Source organism: Cebus imitator, unplaced genomic scaffold, assembly GCF_001604975.1.
Source record: "Cebus imitator isolate Cc_AM_T3 unplaced genomic scaffold, Cebus_imitator-1.0 Scaffold1, whole genome shotgun sequence".
Classification (NCBI taxonomy): Eukaryota; Metazoa; Chordata; class Mammalia; order Primates; family Cebidae; genus Cebus; species Cebus imitator.
In genome coordinates, this window is record NW_016107316.1 from 2,165,549 (window position 1) to 2,185,831 (window position 20,283).

The following is a 20,283-nucleotide window of genomic DNA, read 5'->3' on the forward strand; positions in this document are numbered from 1 at the left end:
GTGTGTGTGTGTGTGTGTGTATTAGCCAGGCATGTGCATCTACAGTCTCAGCTACTTGGGAGGCTGAGGTGGGAGGATCACTTTAGCCCAGGAGTCGAAGGCTGCAGTGACCTCTGATCCTGCCACTGCACTGCAGCCTGAGGGACAGAGTGAGACTCTGTCTCAAGAAATAAAAAAACCCTCTGGGTTCTGGCCTTCTCCTGGGAAATCCAGATTTGTCTGGTATGTTCCTTGAACCCATTTAGACCATCAGTCTGGCTTTCCAAAAGCATGTCTGTCTCACGGTGCCCGGTAGCTTTAACCAAAGAGCTCGGCAAAGGGGCCTGTCTGAGTTTCAGTCAAATTCAGCAATCTGTTTCAACGTTTGATTAGCTTTCGGTTAAAGTCGCCACACGTTGAGCCTGATGGTCTCATTGTTTTATGTTGTTCCTTGTGCACGTTTCCTGTGTGTTTATCTTGGCATATCTTACCGAGGCATTTTCTTGGCTGCAGTAGCAATGCTGGCCACAGCAGAGCAGCCTTTCTGAATTTCTTCCCTTTATTACCTGGTAGTAATGGAATCTGAATCTTCAAAAAGAAATTTTACATACTTTTTCCCTACCACAAGTCACCCATACTTATTAGAACATCATGAACATGCTAAATGGTAAGAAAAGAACAAAAAATAATATTTTGTCTCCCCTGCCGAGGTACCCACTCTCCTATTTGAGTGCTTGTAAGAAGCCTGCTTTTCCAGTATTGTCTGACCTGGCAGAGTGCTCAGCAATTGACAAAGATTATTAAACAGGGGATCATAAATATGATATAGACGTATTGAACATTTTGTTATGACATAAAACATTTCTAGCCAGGCGTGGTGGCGCATGCATGTGATCCCAGTTACTCGGGAGGCTGAGGCAGAAGAATCGCTTGAACCTGGGAGGCGGAGGTTGTGGTGAGCCAAGATCGCGCCATTGCACTCCAGCCTGGGCAACAAGAACGAAACTCCGTCTCAAAAAAAAAAAAAAAAAAAGTCGACATAAAACATTTCATTTTCATATTAAACATGCATTTATTCCTCCATCTCTTGATATAGGGCTAAGATCTCTCTTGGATTATGGGTCCGCTGGCTTCTGCCCTGATTTATCTTTCTTGGGTTATCCACACCGTTATGTATTTTCTGAGATTCTCTGTTTCTGCATCTGTCAAGTGAAGTAGGAACTAGTACCAAATACTTGCTGATTTTTATATACCTCTGATATTATACAGTTATTTCGTTCATGACTAATTGAACAGCCATCTTCTTCAAACATTCAACTTTGTTTCACAAAACCAACTCCTTTTAATCCTGTTCCAAGGGTTTACATAAAATTTAATTAACATAGGTAATTACGTAAGTACTGCTGGGTAAGCAGGTTTGGAAACAAATGTAACTGAGTCTTGGTGGGTTCAGAGTGTACCTGCTCAAAGGGTCCCACATGCTCTGTGCACCCAGAAGGGGACAGAGCACACCCCATAGTCCAGGGGCAATTAGGGGAAGCGGCTAATGAAGTCTGCTTTCTTCTGGCCTTTAAAAAAAACTGTGTTTTTTGTTTGTTTGTTTGTTTGTTTTTTGAGGCAGGGTCTTGCTCTGTTGCCCAGGTTGGAGTACAGTGGCGTGATCATGGCTCACTGCTTCCTGGGCTCAAGCGATCCTCCCACCTTGGCTTCCTCAGTAGCTGGGACAGTAGGTGCATGCCGCTACGCCTGGCTAATTTTTGCATTTTTTGTAGAGACAGGATCTTGCCATATTGCCCTGGCTGGTCTTCAACTCCTGGGCTCAATCGATCCATCTGCCTTGGCCTCCCAAGTGCTGGTGAGCCACCACACCTGGCCAAAATTTAAAATGTTTGTGCCTCAAAGAATACTATCAAGAAAGTAAAAAGACAGCTCACAGATTAGGAGAAAATGTTTGCAAATCATATAGATTCTAGGCTTGCATCTAAGATATATAAAGAACTCTTACAACTCAATAATAGAAGACAACCCAATTAAAAAATAGGCAAAAGACTTGAATAGACATTTCTCCAAAGATACACAAGTGGCCAAGAAGCACATGACAAGATGCTCAGCATCATTAGGCATTAGGGAAATGCACCTGAAAACCACAGCAAGATACCCATAAGACTGCTAGAATCCACAAGTCCTGTAAGCACAAGTGTAGACGAGGAAGTGGAGAAGTTGGAACCCTCATATACTGTTGGTAGGACCAAAATGGTGCAGCCTCCTCAGAAAACAGCCTGGAAGTTCCTCAAAAGCTTAAATATAGAGTTACCATATAACCTAGTAATTGCACTCCTAGGCGTATAAAAATGAAAGAGAAATGAAAACCTACACAAAAGTGTTTTTGAATATTGGCAGCAATATTCATAGTAGCTAGAAAGTGAAAATGACCAAAATGTCCATCAACTGATGAATGTTTAAACAAAATGTAGTCTGTCCATACAATGGAATATCACTGAGCAGTAAGAGGAAGGAAGTATAAATTCATGCCACAACATGGACCAACCTTGAAAAGATATGCTAAGTGAATGAAGCCGGTCACAAAAGACCACATATTGTGCCTCAGCTTCCCAAAGTGCTGGAATTACAGGCACGGGCCACTGCGCCCAGCCAACCATTGAATTTAAACGTGAATTGTATGGTATGTGAACCACGAGTGTTGCTGCCTATCCTTATACCTCCCACCCACTTTCCCTCTCCCCGTCTCACTGTTCTGGTCAGGGAGGCTCTTTCTATATTGCCTTCCTTTCAACCTGTTTGGGACCTGCCTTCCTTTTTCCCTTCCCCATCCCTTGTAGCCCCCTCTCAGGAGAGAGAAGACATCTTGATTGCCATCCACACTTTGCTAAAACTTTTCCATTCTAGTCTTAAATCTCTCTCTCTCTTTCTTAAGAGCTGATTTCCCAGTAGGGTTTGTGTTTGGATCTAAATTAATCCTCCTGGAAGCAGTTGACTTCATCCTCCAGCAGCTGTGACATCAGCAGAGGCCGTGCATGCCAGGGCAGGATCCAGGCCTCTCCCTTCCTCTGCAGTCCCCCAGGGACGTCGAGATCCGGTTCCTTGGTTGGGCCACACTTAGCTCCCCTCCTCGTGGGTGTCTCAATGCCAGGGTGCCAGGAGAGCCGCAGTAGCCAGCTCAGGCCCTCCCAGAGAGAGCTGGGGAGGGAGCTGAGGGCCTGGTGCCACCCAGCAGGTGGGAGCTTTGGAATCTTTCTCAGCTCTGCCCAGGCCTTCTGAGCACACAGAGACCACTCCAGCGCTCTGCCCTCTCTGTAGCAGAATGAAAAGAATCTTCAAGTCTTTCTAGAAGCTCTAGTCAACTAGTAAGCTCTTTAAAGGTGGGTGTCATTCCTGACATTAGAAAAACTTCAGAGCCGTTTGGATACTGAATGCTTTTTGACGTGCACTGGTCACTGAAAGAGAAGACTCTTCATGAAAATGATGCTTTGTCAGTTCTATGGAGAAAGATGGGTGGAATTTTGGCTGGCCAGGTTAGGGTAAGGGAAGAACGAGACCCCAGCGCCCTGAACTAGCAGGCAGTTGTGCCCATGCAGTTCTCATCTCTGTTGTTGATTTGCCAGGAGACTCAGAAAAAGGCCACTATGCCTTTCTGCACCTCAGTTTCCTCATCTGTCAAATGTGCAGTGTTTTTGGCCTGCTGGGCACAGGTTTGTCTGAGGCCTGTGTAAGTGTGGGGACCTGCTATTGTTCTTTCTGATATTAATACCAAGGACATGTAACACCAGCAACAACAAGAACAAGCACAGTCTCAGAAGGAAAGCCCGCCCTCTAGATGAGTGCCTGTAGTGCAGAGAAGCCCCCAGCACCGTCCTTCTCTTTCTGCCGAGCTCCTGTGCCAGTGCTGTGGTGGGGGGCACTCTCTGTGGGTGTGGGGATACTGGTTGAGGGCCAGTGGCCCCTGGCAACTGGTTTGTCATTTAGAGAAGTCAGGAGTAAAATGACCAGCTTTCCATGTAGGGCCAGACTTTGCATGGGTTTCTTTTTTACTTTTTTTTTTTTTTTTTTTTTGAGACGGAGTTTCGCTCTTGTTACCCAGGCTGGAGTGCAATGGCGCGATCTCGGCTCACCGCAACCTCCGCCTCCTGGGTTCAGGCAATTCTCCTGCCTCAGCCTCCTGAATAGCTGGGATTACAGGCACGCGCCACCATGCCCAGCTGATTGTTTGTAGTTTTTTAGTAGAGACGGGGTTTCACCGTGTTGACCAGGATGGTCTCCATCTCTTGACCTCGTGATCCACCCGCCTCGGCCTCCCAAAGTGCTGGGATTACAGGCGTGAGCCACCGCGCCCGGCTTTTTTATCTTTTTGAGACAGGATCTTACTGTCTCACCTAGGCTGGAGTGCAGTGACGTGATCAGAGCTCACTGCAGCCTCGACTTCCCAGGCTCAAGCAATCTTCCTGCCTCAGCCTCCCCAGGTAGCTGGGATTACAGGCGTGTGCCACTATGCCCAGCTAATCTTTTTGAATTGCCCAGACTGGTCTTGAACTCTTGGACTCAAGCAGTCTTCCCACCTCAGCCTCCCAGAGTTCTGGGATTACAGGTGTGAGCCACCACACCTGGTCTCAAATAAAGTTTTATTGAAACAGCTACACTCATTTGCCATTATGTCATTGTGGCCATCTGTTCTCATGCAGCAGGCAGAGATCTGCTGGCTCCTGGTCTAGAATGTGGAATGCTGCACCCCTAGGTTGAGGGAGTTTTTTTGTTGTAAGTACCCATACTTGGATCCTTTTTACTGTGGGATTGTGAATGATCTCTCTCTCCTCTGGGCTTGCATTTCTCCAGTGACAAGGTGCTCACTCCCGCAGTGGCGGTGCATTCCAGCAATAGAATTATGTAGGTCTGTTGCTGAATCCTTCCTCAGCTTATCCTTCCTGAAGCCTCAACTCACACGTCTTCCTTCCCCACCCTCAGCCCAGCAGAAGTCCGCTCCAGGTGTGCCCTCAGCCATATAGTCCTGTGTCTCCTTTTTCTTCATCCCACAAATACTTTCTAAGGCAGTTCAGGAGACCTTCTGGAAGCTTCCTAAGACCTGCTTTCTTCCCTGTACTGGAAGGGGACACTTTGCTCAACGGTTCACTTGAACACAGTCTTCAATCTCTTCTAGGGAATTCTGGGCTGAAACCAATGCCGATTTGACCAAATTAAGGCCACGGTCAGGGCCAGCCACCTTCCAGGTTGACTTGCCAGGGTGTCCTTGAGGGATCGTTGTTCTTTTATGGAGACGTAAACCGAGGATCCCAGGGCTCGTCGCACAGCCAAGGCCGAGATGTGGGGACTCAAAGCCCAGGTCCTGGGCTGCGTTCTCACATTCTTTCCATTATCCCACGTGCTGAGGCAGAGACAGGAATTTTAACTACTCAAAAACTACTGTTGATATCTTTTACTTCTTTCTGGGTTCTTACATGGGCTTCGGGGAGGGAGGTTATGGATGTGAGCTTATCATATAAGTGCCCTAGGTTTTCCAAGTGCATCTGATCCTAAATACCCAGCCCTATGTGCTGACGTGGTATTAGAACTTATGATGTGACATATGCTTTGCAAACCATGGTCCCCTCCTCATAGATCCTTCAATTCAACAAGCCGCCGAGCACCTGCTATGCACGAGGCACTGTGTTAGGTGCTGTGGAGATGAAGATGAGGAGGACAATGACTGTCCCCAGGCAGGGCACAGACTAGAAGAAGGACAGGAAGCAAAGTGGACATGTGCACCACATCTTTAAAGCCCAAGAGAACAGCTGCCAGGATCCTCCTAGGGCCGGGTGGTGGCAGCCACAAAGAGAAGGGACATTTCAGTTGGGCTTTGAAGGGTGCATAAGAGTTTGCTGGGACAGCCACACCACTGATCACTCAAAAGTGGGTAGGTTGTGAATCTTCAGCATGCTGGAAATTTTTTAAAAGTTGTTCAGTGGGCGGCAAAGAGGGTTTAGTTTTCCTGGAGACGTTGCTGCTGCAGCTTTGCTGGCTTCTGCAGGGACACCCAGGGAGTGGCTGGGAAAATTCGTAACTGTCTCACCTCCTCCACTCTCGCTCACTGCCCAGGGCTCAAGGAGACTGGGGAGCAGTTTGCAAAGGCATTTGAAGATTAGGCTCCACACAGATGGACACATTTTTTTTCTAAATAGATACAGAATAACCTTGTGAAGGTTTCTTTTGGCTCTGAGCAGGGGACCCACAGGGCATTGCTATGAGGGTCTCAGAAACTGGTACCTACTTTCCTCTTACTTGGCGCCGGGGCCCCGCCAGAGGACACGTTCTAGTGACAGCCTCAGGCTTAGGCTTGGAGAGTGAATTGTCCTCCCCAGGACGGCAGTCACGGCTCAGTAATTTACCCCAGGGATTGCACAGAGCGGGTGGGAGGGTATTGATTTGTGGGCCTTTTGGCAAAACATACTTGTTCCTAACTGGGGAGGGAACCAGCCTGAAGATGTTCTCTGCGAAGCTGCCCTGTGTGGTCACAGATCAGGCCCAGCTCTGCTCCCCAGATAAGGGTGGGGGCGGTGGTGAGACAGAAACAGGGAAAGACAAGCAGAGGAAAGATGGAGGAGCCCACCGGGAGAGAGACGGAGACACGCAGAGTGAGGTGGGGAGGGCCGCAGAGAGCGGAAGGGGTCTGAGGCAGACGGAGATGGGGAGGCCCCTGCCATTGGGTTTGTGCACACACGTGGCCTTTCTCAGACCCCTGGGAAGCAGCAGTTTCAGGTTGGCCACATGGGCTGGGATCCTGAGTGTCCCTCAGTTTCTTCCGCCCATGGAGTCCCTGCTTTCCTGTCTGGGAAGGAGACGGGCTCTGTCCTCTCTGAGCAGTGCTGAAACCTGCCCTCCCCGCCCCCAGGTGTGCAGCGGGGGCCTTGGCCAGCTCCCCTCTGCTTGGGCACAAAGTCCTCAGGCACAGGGAACCCAGGGAGTCTGAAAATGTGGGGCCCAGGACTGATGGCCTCAGGCTGTGACATGCTGGGGCTCTGTGGGACTCCGAAGCCTGGTTGTTCCTCTCTGGCAGTTTGTGAAATGGGGTGGTGGACAGTCCCTCCCTCTTCCCTCTCTCCTTCCTGTGGAAGGAAACACGCCTCTTGCTCCCACTCGGTGTCCACCTGGGCATCAGTGTGCTAACCAACTGGTCATGGGTTCAATGCCAACAATCACCAACACCTGCAAAATGCCCTCTCTGTGCCAGACACTTTAAAAACTTTATTTGTTCATTCATTCGTTTATTTGTTCGCTTATTTATTTGCTCTTTTGAGTCCAGCAACAGCCTTATGAGACGGGTATTATCTGTTTTCTGATAAACCGCTGCCCAGCAAGGTAAGGCAATTGGCCTAAGGACACGCAGCTCCTAGACCACTAAACCTCCCACTGGCCTGGAAGGGCAAACAGGACGGGCAATAGTGAACCATGAGCGCAGTGGGAGAGCTAAGGCCACATGACGCCTTGCCTGAGGGTCTGGGGAGGTGGCTTTGAACTGGGACTTGAAGGCCAGACCAGGGTAAGAGCAAGAGGGAAAACTTGAGGGACGACAGTGTGTGCCAGGACGGTGGGACCCAGAAGGCGGGCGGAGGAGGGCACACCCACTGTCCCCTTCCATCCTGCATTCACTCCCTGAGGTGGCATTTCCTTGAATGACAGGTGAGGACCCTGAGGCATGGGAAGATTAAGTAACTGTGCCAGGTATAAGGTGGCATTTGAACCCAGGTCTAGCTGGCTCCATAGCCAGGCCCCGTGCCCCACACACACCACCTGGTGCTTGGCCAACAGGAAATCACGTCCCCCGGTGTGTAAGTCAGGGAGGCAGAGGTACTGAGATACTGCCACCTGTGAGCTCCCGGGCCCAGCCCTGCCCTTGGTGTTCCTTCAGGCCCCGACCTCCCACCTCCCTCCAGGTCGACCCCTGCCTGAGTCCCTGTCCGTTCTCCCACACACCCCTCCCTGCGGGAACACCCGTCTCCAAATCCCAGCTGCACATCTGTATCTGCAGAGTGTTTCACAATAGTGATGGTTGACTGGGCAACACATAGTGAGATCCCATCACTACAGAAAATACAAAATTAGCTGGGCGTGGTGGCACATGCCTGGAGTCCCAGCTACTTGGGAGGCTGAGCTGGGAGGATCCTTGAGCCCAGGAGGTTGAGGCTGCAGTGAGCTATGATTGCACCACTGCACTCCAGCCTGGGTGACAGAGCGACACTCTGTGTCAAAGAAAAAAGATGGTGATGCAGTCCAGGCATGGCATAGGAGCCTCTGTTCCTCCTCAGGGCTGGTGCTGTCCTCTCCAGGAACAGCCTCCTTTTAGTAAAGATGAGGTGGCTGAGGTGAGACGTGAGAGGTGTGCAGTACCCACAAAGCCAGGCCAGCCAGCAGCAGGTGACGGCCACATGGCAAAGTTCTCATCCCCTGGCCCAGCCCAGGTTGTCAGCTCTTTCTCCTCCATGCTTTCTCCCTGTTCTTCTGCACTGTTTATCTTACCTCTTCATCTGAGGCCACGTCTTTATTGTGTGTGGTGCTGATGCAGGCCGGCGAAGCTGTTGCAGGGGCCCGGGAACCACCCCAGGGGGTTGCTAAGGGAGTGGACCCTATGGGGCTCAGCCCTAGCAGAATTCTGCTCTGATTGGCTTTAGACCATCGCCTGTGATGGCGTTTCCTCTGAGGAGTGTGTTAGGAAGAGCAGAAATTCCTCCTGCATCTTTATCAGATCCCTTAAATGGAAACCCAGCAGAAAGCTGACGTTCTTGTAAATATCATGACCTCCCTCCCCACGAGGTGTGTGCAGAAGTTATTTACTCGCATCTGCAATTTACAGAAGAAAATCAAGAAAGCGTGTTTTTCCTCCCTACATAATCCCGTCCCCGACTGTAACAACACAACTGTCCTTCTGTTAGGAAGCAGCAGTGACTTCTGTAGGCAGGAAAAAAAAAAAGAAAAGTGTGCTGTCCCAGAAAGCAGGAGCAGCTGGGAAGGGAGAAGGAAGGGGCCACGCCCGGCCCCCCAGGTCACCTTTTACCCAGGGACCCCCCAAGGGAAACAGGCTGTGACCTTGAGCCCGCACCAGCCCCAGGGCTGAAACCCCAGCCCTGCCTGAAGGTTTCCTTTCAAGAGCTCAACACAGCCTCGGGCTGTATAGCAGCCCTGGTGCCGGGCACCTTTCTCCCGTGCCTGGAGGAATTGCTGGAAGAAGGAGAAGGCGATGGCTGGTTGATGCTGGCCCCACTTTAATAAACAGGATAGATGTGTGGTAATATCAGGCTGTCAGGCCCTAGTCTGTGATAGAAAGGATGAGGTGGGAAACAAGCAGAAATCAGTAGTGTCACAATCTCAGCTGCTTCTTCCTTTTTTATTATTTTTTATTAATAGAGTGGGAGTCTCACTATGTCGCCCAGACTGGTCCTGAACTCCCAGCTGAAGTGGGGCAGGGAAGTGCTGGGAGAAGAAGGGCGGGTCCCTGGTGAGGGCTCCACCCCCAGTCCTGTGCCCACGGCCCTAGGTGAGGACTGGCACTCCTGCCTTTCCACCCAAATGTTGCATTTCCCAAGACCACCCTGGCCTGCCACGCCCCATCCTGTGCCTAAAGTAACCTGGAGACCCAGCTGGGCACACACACAAGCGGCTGGACATCGAGAGGAACACGTGGGCAGAAGAAGACACCAGTGGCTGGATGTCGAGAAGACATTGAGGGCAGCACGTCGGGGAAGAGCACACCACTGACGCTGGAGCGCTGGCAGGCCGCTGACCAGCAGAACCACGTAGATTTTGGCCGGAGCGAGCGGTCGGAGAAGAGTCGGGAAAACCATCTCCCTTCTGGCTCCCCCATCTGCTGAGAGCTGCTTCCACTGAATCAAACCTTGCACTCATTCTCCAGGCCCTCGTGTGAGCCGGTTCTTCCGATACACCAAGGCAAGAACCAGGTATACAGAAAGCCCTCCGCCCTTGTGATAATAAGGCAGGGGTCTAATTGAGCTGACACAAGCCACCTATGGATGGCAAAATAAAAGAGCACCCTGTGACACACGCCCACCAGGCCTACAGCTGTGAACATTCGCCCCTGGACGCCGCCATGGGGTCGGAGCCCCACAGCCTGCCCGTCCCTGTGCTCCCGAGAGGTTTGAGCAGCGGAGCACTGGAGAAGCAGGCCTCACCCCCACTGCACACCCTGCTGGGGGGACAAGGGAACCTTTCCCGTTTCACAGCCACATCTTCCTGCTGTTTTCTGGCATTCCTGGTGGCCGCTCTCTTGGTGTCCTTGGGTGTCTGGTGTGTGCCTGTGTTTGCTGCAGGCTGGCCCAGTGAGGGTGAGGTGGGCTGGGGCGGCTCTCTGGACCCCGAGGCTGGCAGGGGTTAGTGGCTCCCTGTCGCCTGGTTTCTCTCACCTCTGTTGTCCCTTCTAGCCCCCACAGCCAGGAGAATCTAATGCAGAGATTAAGAAGTTGAGATGTCCTTGTTCCCAGAGGAAAGACCCTGCAGGCCCCTCCCGGCCTCTGTGACAGCGGCAAGGTTAGAGGCAGAGCTGGCCCGGAGAGAACAGTTCTCCACCCTATGTCCCTTGGGGACCCTACTTCCCAGGTGGCCTGGAGGATGAAGTTGAGGCCCTGGCCTTAGGGAGAGCCCAGAACTCTGGAGAGCCCAGGGCTGGAGGGAAGGAAGGGTCATCCCTGTGTTAGGACCAAGCTCTGGTCCTAACAGTGGCTGGCGGACCCACCTCCAAACACAGGCTGACCACATCTCCTGAAGGGCAGCGGCAAGGCCAGGCCAGGCCAGCACCTCTCCACTCTGAGGAAGGGGTCTTACCTGGATGCCCGAGTCCCCCACGGTGGTGGCGGTTTTATGGGTGTATTTGCAGTCCGTGGAGGCACAGGGAATGCCCTTCTCAGAGCAGGCTGTGTCTCCCCACAGCTCCAACACTCCCAACCTGCCCCTTGCCTCCTTCCACAGCGCCTGCCAGGTTTGATGTGGGCTGAGCAGCCCCACCACTCACTCATTCCTTCATTCATTCCCCACTGTGTGGGGTGTCAGGCATCAGGTCCTGGGGAGAGCTTTGCTGGAAGGCCAAGCTGGGCGACCCTCGCTCCCCCCGGGTAGAGGGTGTTGGAGTGACCCTCCTGCAGCGTCCAAGGGCTGGCAAGGGAGGGGTGCACCACTGGGGAAGAGCATTCCAGGCAGCAGGTGCCAGGAGCCTCATCCAAGAGACAGAGAAGTTCCCCAGATTCCCAGGCGGGGTGAGCCGAAGGACCGTGGAGAGTCCCTGATGTCCTGTTTCTTCTCTCACAAAGCGAATGAGTACTCAAATATGGAAGATGGAGAAATGGAAGCAGAAACAGAACAGAACCTCCACCTGCTGGGTGGGTGTTAACTGAATCTTTTTTTTTCTTGAGATAGATTCTCATTCTGTTGCCCAGGCTGGAGTGCAGTGGTGCGATCTCAGCTCACTGCAACCTCCACCTCCTGGGTTCAAGCAACTCTCCTGCCCCAGCCTCCCGAGTAGCTGGGATTACAGGCACCCACCACCACACCTGGGTAATTTTAGTAGGGACTGGGTTTCACTGTGTTGGCCAGGTTGATCCAAAACTCCTGACCTCAGGTGATCCACCCACCTCGGCCTCCCAAAGTGCTGGGATTACAGGCATGAGCCACTGCGCCCAGCCTTGACTGAATCTTATCACACATTCCTTTGGAAAACAAATCCCCTGTGACAGGAAACCAGTGTTGTCCTAGGGCGAGGCCTGGGTCCTGCAGCCATTCCAGCATAGTTAACTGGGACTCTCCTCGCCTCTCTTTTCTCTCCTCTCCATCCTGGCCGGCCTGCTTGCTCCGTCCTCCCCCCGCTTTCTGTCTGTCTCCTTCTCACCACGAGCCTTTGGAGGTTCTGAATATGCTTTCGTCTGCCTGTCCAGCAGTATTCTTTCCATGGTCTTCTCCTGGGTGTCTGGTGTGTGCCTTGCTTTTGCCGAGGGCTGGGGTCCGTGGGAATGACATGGTTGGACGTGGGTCCTGAGGCTGTTGGCTGGGGGACTCCTTTCCTCCCACACTAGAGGAGACGGGTGAGACTACCCTGGAAAGCCCAGCATGTCTGGCCACCCCAGCGTTAGACGGGGGCCAGGTGTGGTTTTCCAGGCGAGTCTGTGGGCTCCCGGGTGGGTGGTTGGGCTCTTGGGGGGAGCCCAGGCAATAGTTGTAGGGGGGGCGGAGGGGATGGGTGGATCCGAGAGAGAGAGAGAGCAGGCTGGTTTCCACTTCGGGCTCATGGTCTAATGAGGAGAGTGCACAGATAAGGCATGTTTTGTTTTGCTCTGTCTCTGGAATTTCAGTCAGTTGCCCTAATTGCCTTCAAATGGTTGGAAGGGAAAAATCCCGGTGAAAAGTCCTGACAGATCCCCACTGTCTAGTTGAGGACTTATCTTCTCACTGTTCTTGTGAAACCAGCCAGGTTTAGGAACTGGAGGTGGATGAGTCATTAATTCTTTTAAACTGATTTCCTCAGCCGTGTGCATATGTGTTAAAGCCCTTATGTTATCGCCATTGCTCTAACACATCAGAGGGCTGGGGCTTCTCATAAGGCGACCATTATCTTTTGATAATAACACAAATAACGTTTCCATAATTCTCGAAAGCTTGCCAGATGCTTGCATGCACATTAGCTAATTTCTTTTTCTTTTCTTTTTTTTGAGATAGGGTCTCATTCTGTCAACCAGGCTAGAGTGCAGTGGCATGATCTTGGCTCACTGCAACCTCTGCCTCCCAGGTTCAAGCAATTTTCCTCCTTCAGCCTCCCGAGTAGCTGGGATTACAGGCGCCCGCCACCAGGCCTGCCTAATTTTTGTATTTTTAGTAGAGACAGGGTTTCACCATGTTGGCCTCAAACTCCTGACCTCAAGCGATCTGCCTACCTCAGCCTCCCAAAGTGCTGAGATTACAGGCGTGAGCCGCCGTGCGTGACTGACATTAGCTAATTTGATTCTCACAATAATCTTATGAATTGGGATTCTCATCTCTCTTTTAAAATGAGGAAACTGAGACTCAGAGAGGTTAAGTAATGTGCCCAAGATCACACAGCTAGCTAGTAAGTGACGGCAGGGCCGTGGGGCTGGTTCACGTGACTCTGCTGCCATTGCATCGGTTTGCCCTGCCAGAGTCTATTGAGCTTCTGCTGTGTGCCAGCCTCATGGAGGCAAATGGCTCTTTGGAACCCAGGTATCGAGAATGAGCTGTCAGCAGTCAGTCCTGGAATGGCAGCCTGGGGTGGGGGGCAGGAGTGTAGGGGACAGCAACGCAGGGAGGGCCTGTGGATAGACCCCCAGAATGCAGGGGGCTGGGTTGGGCAAGAGGAGGAGAGAACAGGGAAGGAAGATGTCTGCTTTGTTCCCTCAGGAGAGGAAAGGTGAGCTGGGCAGTGGGGGACGCCTTCGAGGTGTTCTGTTGTAACATCCCGCCACTTGGCAGCCTCGCCGGGGACATATCAGCCCCAGGCTGCTTATCTGCAGATCGGGATCCCATTTCTGCCGCTTTGGGAGAGAAGGCAGGGCAGCCCTGAGGCCATCCCAAATGTGAGTCTGTTCATAGAGGGGCTCTCCTGGCACTTTCCCCAGCCCAGACGCTGAGGAGGGAGGCCAAAGCCCCTGCGTTAGGTAGGAACGTGGGGTCTTGGATTGCGTTGAATGGTGGCTTTAGCACAGCTGCAGCCTGTGTTAGGGAGGATGAGTTTGGACCACTCCTAAGCAGAGAGTGACCTCAGAGGACAGTAGGACTTGGTAATCTCTGGCCGAGAGGGAAAGTGGTTTTCCCAGAGTCATACAGCTAGGTGCACCTTTGATGGTTCTCTCGGTGGGTCACGCCTGTAAGCACAGCACTTTGGGAGGCCAAGGCAGGAGGATCACTTGAGCCTAGGAGGTCAAGGCTGCAGTGAACCATGATCATAACCATTGCATTCCAGCCTAGACAACAGAGCAAGACCTTGTCTCAAATAAATAAATAAATACAAATAAAAAACAAAACCCATTCTCATTCTAACCCATACTGGATCTGATTTTTTTTTTTTTCTGAAGTAGGCTTGAGATGGGAGTGTTGTTATATTTTGTGAATGCATTAGGCGGCAGAGTGGTGGGACAGGCATTCCCCTCCGGCTCTTATGAGGCCACCGCCACACCATGGCAAGAAAAATATTTCTGACTCCAGAGTTCCTCAGTGTGACAGGTGGGCAGGAGCTGCACGCAATGCCGGGCAGGGGGTTCCCATCCAGCACCCCCATTTCTGCTGCTCCAATGACTTGGATCGGCTGAAGAACCTTGGCTTTCTTGGCTGTTTGTAGGAGCTTCCAGAAGGGACCCTTCAGGATCCTCTGACACAGTTCTGCCTATACCCTATACACGTGGTGTTTCAGGTCTGGGGAGTCATGTTTCTCGAAAGTGTGTGACCCGAAGCCTCCTACCATCAGGACCACTGGGGAGCTCACAGGCTCAAGTGCAGATTCCTGGGTCATCCCAGAGCTGCTGAAGCTGAATCTTTAGGGTGGTGCTGGGAATCTGCATTTTAAACAGCCTCTGTAGGCGGCTCTGAGGCCAGCCACAGTTTGGGTAGAGCAAGGCTGGGGTGCCTGGCTTGTTTTGGATCTCCAGCCCTCGTGTGGGGTGCGTGACCTTGGATGAGTCATTTCCCGTTTCTGAGCCTTGGTTCTCTGGTCAAAGTGGCAATCTTGCCCGTTCTGTTGTAGGGACTGTCAGATTGCCTACCGTGTGGTAAGCGTTTAGTGCCCTGAGCAACCCAGCTGGTGCTCAGGGAGGCCTTTGTTGCGCCTGGTGATTCAGAGTGCTTGGCGGGGAGGGCGTGGGACGCCCCACTGGGAAGGGCAGTGGTCCCATCTTGGGTGCGCAGGCTACCTGGAGGAGGCGTGGACCTTGGGAGTGGGTTATATTAGGGCCTCCAGGCCTCCGTTTGGGAGGAGCTTACAGTGACCTTGGAGATGGTAGTGACCTTGTCCTCTTGCCCTGCGTGGGTGCACAGGCTCCCAGCATGCGGGTGGCAGAGGTCCTGGAGAGCACCTGGAGCGGGGGTGTCTGCCTGGGGTCGAGTGTGGGAGCTGGGCCCAAAGCCCACTTGTGCCTGACAGCTGGGGCTCCCTCCAGGAACCTGAGATGTGTTTTCTGAGCAGTAAGCACTGGCCAAAGCCCTGAGGATTGAGGGATGAGAGCAATGCCCCCCTCCTCCCACCCTCCTGGGTACGACTGCTGACGCCAGGGAAGGGAGGAACCCCAAGGCCAGTGACCTGGAATTCAGAAATGGCCAGGGAGGCAGAGGCTGGGGGCCGTGTGGGGCAGGAGGAGGCCGATCGGGTAAGTCTCTGGGGAGATCCTCGCCGCTTCCCTCAGGCTGGTTTCCATGGAACGCCCCTCCCTGGCCCCCAAGGGCCTGCCTCCTTTTTTCTTTTTTTTGGAGACAGTGTCTCACTCTGTCACCCAGGCTGGACTGCAGCGGTACATCCATGGCTCATTGTAGCCTCGACCTCCCCCGGCTCAGGTGATCCTCCTCCCTCAGCCTCCCAAGTAGCTAGGACTATAGGTACATGCCCCCACACCAGACTAATTTTCATATATTTCGTAGAGATGGGTTTTCGCCATGTTGTCCAGGCTGGTCTTGAACTTCTGGGCTTAAACAGTCCTGCCTCGGCCTCCCAAAGGGCTGGGGTTATAGGTGTGAGTCACTTCACCCGGCCACCTTTCCTCCCTTTTATGTCCTTTTCTCCCTCTCTGAGGTGCGGGGACCAAACCCCTCCTCCCCGAGCCCTGCCCGCTTTAGGCTTTCTGCAGTGCGGGTTTGTGCATCTCTGTGGCGTCACCCAGGTGCCACCAGGTGTGCGTGTCCTGATCCCTCTGGCCATCAGCCTGAAAATCTCCCAGAGTCCCAGGTGCTTGGTGGAAGGGATTCATGCACCCCTACTCCATCCTCCACGAGAGAGTGTTCACACCACCCGCCCTGAGTTCTGAACTTAGCCACCTCATCTATGAGAGAAGAAATGGAGGCCCCTAGGGGGGTCTAGGCCCCCAACTTGACCTTGCTCAGATGGTATTAGGTGGCATTCCAGGACGGATGGGGTTCTGGTCATCCAGTGGGTGCCCTCACTGTGCAGCTGCCTCCAGGTGGTGGGCAGTACTTGCGAGGGCCTGAGCCCCTCCTCTGGGGCGTGTTCTTGGAAATAAATACAACTTGCATCCTGAGGTGGGCGGGCGAGGTACCTGCTGTTTGAACAGACATTCGGAGTCTGTGTAGGAGTTGGAGGTAAAGCAGGCCGAAGGCTTGGGGAGAGCCAGGTGGGTCTCCCACGGAGGGCTCCTCTTCGAGGCTGCAGCCAGGAGCCCTTGTCTCTCTTCCCACCTGACCTTGGATGGGTCCCCTTCAGCCCAATTATGACGTCCCGTCCAGCCCCCAACTGCACACCTCCCCCACTTAGCTGCTTCAAAGCCTAAGATGTGGCAACAGCTGACAGGTGCTTGGTGGTCCCCGCCCACCCTCCTTCAGGCCCTCCACACCCAGCCGGGTGGGCCTCTCTGTGTTCACCTCAGGGACGAGGCTTGGAGAAGCAGGTGTGTGAAGGGGAGCGGTGACCCCCGGACTGGACCCAGCTCTGCTGCTTTCTGGGTTGGGGTCCTCTTGCTGCCTTTCTGTGAGCGAGCCTCACCTGCTGGGTGCCGCGTCCACACTGCGTGTCCTTGGCCTCCCACCGAGCTCAGCTAGACGTGATGTAGACCAGGGCTGCACGCCTTGTGAGGAGACACTCACTGCTGGGCCCTATAAGGAGCAAAATCTCATAATTTGCTTTATTTTATTATTATTATTATCTATTGAGACAGGGTCTCACTCTATCTCTCCGGCTGGAGTGTAGTGGTGTAATCTTGGCTCACTGCAACCTCTGCCTCCCAGGTTCAAGTGATTCTCGTGCCTCAGCCTCCCGAGTAGCTGGTACTACAGTTGCCCGCCACCACGCCCAGCTAATTTTTGTTTTTTAGTAGAGACAGGGTTTCACCATGCTGGCCGTGCTGGTCTCAAACTCCTGACCTCAGGCGATCCACCTGCCTTGACCTCCCAAAGTGCTGGGATTACAGGTGTGAGCCACCAGACCCTGCCCCCTAACTTGCTTTAAATAAAGATGTGGTTCCCAGGTGAGCGTCACAGACAGCTGTTCCGAGAGCACATCTGTCTGGCATCAGGAGACCCACCCACCCATACCAAGCTCACAGTGCTGGCTGTGATCCGCCCCCCCGCCCCCAGCAGCTCAGCTTGGTCTGGAGACCTTCTCTGGCGCCTGCCTCAGCCCCGCAGCCCCAGGCTCCCGGCACTGTGCACTTCCACTCCCGTCTTCTCCACCCGGAGCTCTATGGTACGGGCTTTCTGCACCTTCACCTCTGAGCCTCCCACCACAGCACGGTGGAGGCACCAACGCTTTCACTGCAGATCCAAAGCTGCAGGAGCCAGGGGCAGCTCTGAGTGTCTCATACAGTGACCTTTTTATAAGGGGCTGTGTGGGCCTGGGATTTTCCTGGGATGGGGATGCCAGGTCCCTCGGTGTGTGACGACAAGGATGTTGGCTAGACAAGGAGACTGCCTGAGATCCCACAGTGAGGTGGCCCTGCCCTGGCTAGCCTGGCTGATCTGACACCTTCCACATGGCCTGACAGACTAGGAGGCATCTCAAGTAGAGGGCCTGGATGTGACCCCGAGACATGTTGGGGAGCCTGAGGGAGATTGTTCTGTCTGGAGAGTTCCCATTGCTTTTCCAGTTTATTGTCATCCACATGGGACTTGAGGGTGGCTTCATTTCTCAAAATAGGCTGAGACTTTTTACAGTTCGATATTTAATATATGGATGATGGGCAGATGGTGGTGTTGTTTTAAGGGGGGATTTTGTTGGCTTTTGTTTTTTGGAGACAGTCTTGCTCTGTCACAGGCTGGAGTGCAAGCTCGATCACAGCTCACTGAAACCTCAAATTCTCAGGCTCAAGTGATCCTTCCACCTCAGCCTCCTGAGTAGCTGGGACTACAGGTATGCGCCACCACGCATGGCTAATTTTTTGTAGAGATGCGGTGTTGCCATATTGCCCAGACTGGTCTTAAACTCCTGGGCTCAAGCAGTCTGCCTGCCTCAGCCTCCCAAAGTGCTAGGATTATACGCTTGAGCAACTATGGCCTACTGGCATTTTTAAACTAAAATTTTAATCTCCAATTCGTAAATTCGTAAATTTCAGAAAGTATAATAATGTGTAAAGCAAAGTCATAATAACAGCAACAATCACTGTCATCCCACGGGTTGGTTTAGATGTAAATTTTAGGCTTCCCAGCAAAAATTTGTGGAAAGTGCCCAAAAAGGCCTTGTCCCATATCACAGTCCCATGAAACACTCCCATGGAAAGCCTTGGAACTGATGTCAGCATGCGCCCTGTGCTGGAGAGGAGGGGTGACAAGTGCTTCGGAGATGAGCAGCCTCTACTGCTCACCAGTCCCTGGGGCCACCCCCCGGCCCTGGAGCCCCATGAAATGTGGGGTCTTCAGGATTCTTCTTGTGACCCTTACCCTGCCTGCCCTAGGACTGTGTGCCTGTGTGCTTGCGTCTGTGTATGTGCCCATATGCATGTGGAGGTGTGTGCATGTGTGTGCACATGCATGTATAGGTGTGTGCATGTTTGTGCATGTGTGCATACATGTGTGTATGTGTGTGCATGTGTATTATAGATGTGTGTGCACATGGTGACATCAGTTCCAAGGGTTTCCATGTGTCTATACGCATGTGTAGGCGTGTGCATGTGTGTGATATAGGTGTATAGTTGTGTGTGCATATATGCATACACGCGTGTAGGTGTGTGTGCAGGTGTGTGCACATATGCGTGTGTGGGTATGTGTACATATGCATGTGTTTGTGCATGTGTGTGTGCATATGTGCATAGGTGTGTGCAGGCGTGTGTGTGTGCCTGCATTCACTAGGCCAGAGCTCCCTGAGGGCAGAGTGCTTCCCAGCTTCCTGTGTCCCCAGCTCCCAGCCCCAGCCTGGCACTTGATCACAGAGTAAGCTGAGCCTCCCTTGGGGGCCTTCCGACTCCCCTAGACACACTGAGTACTCTTTCCTCGAGCTCAGTGCAGTTCGTCCACATTTTCCCAGCAGCGCTCCTCCTGCAGCGTTGTCAATATTTATTCGCGGTCTTCGCCGCCTCCCTCCTGGACCGCCCATTCCTGGGCCCTGTCTGGTGGTGGCCGCCCTTGGGGAGCTGGCCTCTCAGCACAGCGCCGGGCACTGGGGCTCAAGGTCAGTGGGTGTGTGTTTGGGCTTGAACTGATGTGTGTGTTTACTGAGCTTTCTCCACAGCCTGCTCCGGCAGCACCAAAATGGCATTTCAGGAATTAGCAACATTTCAGTGCTTGCAGAATCCAGAAACAGATTATTTGATTGTATCTGTTGGAAGTCATTGCTATAACTGGCTTCGTTTTCTTAGCCAACATCTGAACTGAGTGGGGAGAGACAGCAGGGGATGCTGTGGTGACTTGGTTTTCCCAAAAGCACATCTCCCAAGCTGGCGGCAGCTGATGGCTTTTCCCCGGGACTGGGGAAAGCCTCAGGACTCCCTGTCGCCAGTTGGAACCTGCCCGTCACGTCGTCGAGCCCTGTCAGACTGAAAACACTGTGCCGGTGGTGGCTGCAGCAGCAAAGGGATCCCCCTCCAGCTCGGTGGTGCTGGGGAGCAGGAGCCAGTGAGTTCTGCTGTGAAGTCACACAATGCCTGTGGCCTGATTTCAGTTCCCCCCCCTTGCCTCTTAGAGGTTGTTGACCTCAGGGCTCGCATGTCCCTTGTGAGAGGTTGTAACGGCTTCAGCAGCCTTTGTGGCTAGTTAGGATTTTCCTCCAGCGCTGGGGGAATACTCTCGGGATTTTCCCTGGCCTTGTGCAGCTGCAGACTCTATAGAGGCCCTGCAGGAACGTCCCCTCAGAGTCCATACATAGCACTGCAGGCCTCGGAGGCTGGGCCAAGGTGGGTGCGGACACTTGGTGGAGCTGGGCCTGAGCCCTGGTTTCCTGGTTGCTTCATAGCTCAGGCCCGTTTGACAGCATTCGTGAGCAGCTGCCCCAGGCAGGACCAAGTTCAAGAGTAGAAAGGGCTCCAGGCGGAGGGAGGTGGGCTCTGATAGGGCTCAGGGGCAGCCTAAGTGGAGCGGAGAACCGAGAGGGGATCTCTGAGGCCTTCTTGGAGGAGGTGGTGGTTAAGCCAGCTAACTTTGTCC

General features: G+C 53.0%; 1 protein-coding gene across 7 annotated transcripts in view; it reads left to right on the plus strand.

Annotated features, from left to right (window-relative positions):
- Positions 1-20,283, plus strand: part of HPCAL1 (hippocalcin like 1) — a 126,892-nt gene that overhangs the window by 49,308 nt on the left and 57,301 nt on the right. For 2 of the 7 annotated variants that reach the window (XM_017525545.2, XM_017525530.1), the window contains exon 1: positions 19,153-19,312. The exons of the other annotated variants lie outside the window; for them this stretch is intronic. The gene's annotated coding sequence lies outside the window, so the exon portion shown is untranslated. Of the gene's footprint in view, positions 1-19,152; positions 19,313-20,283 lie in introns of those variants that run through there. 7 annotated transcript variants of the gene reach the window in all.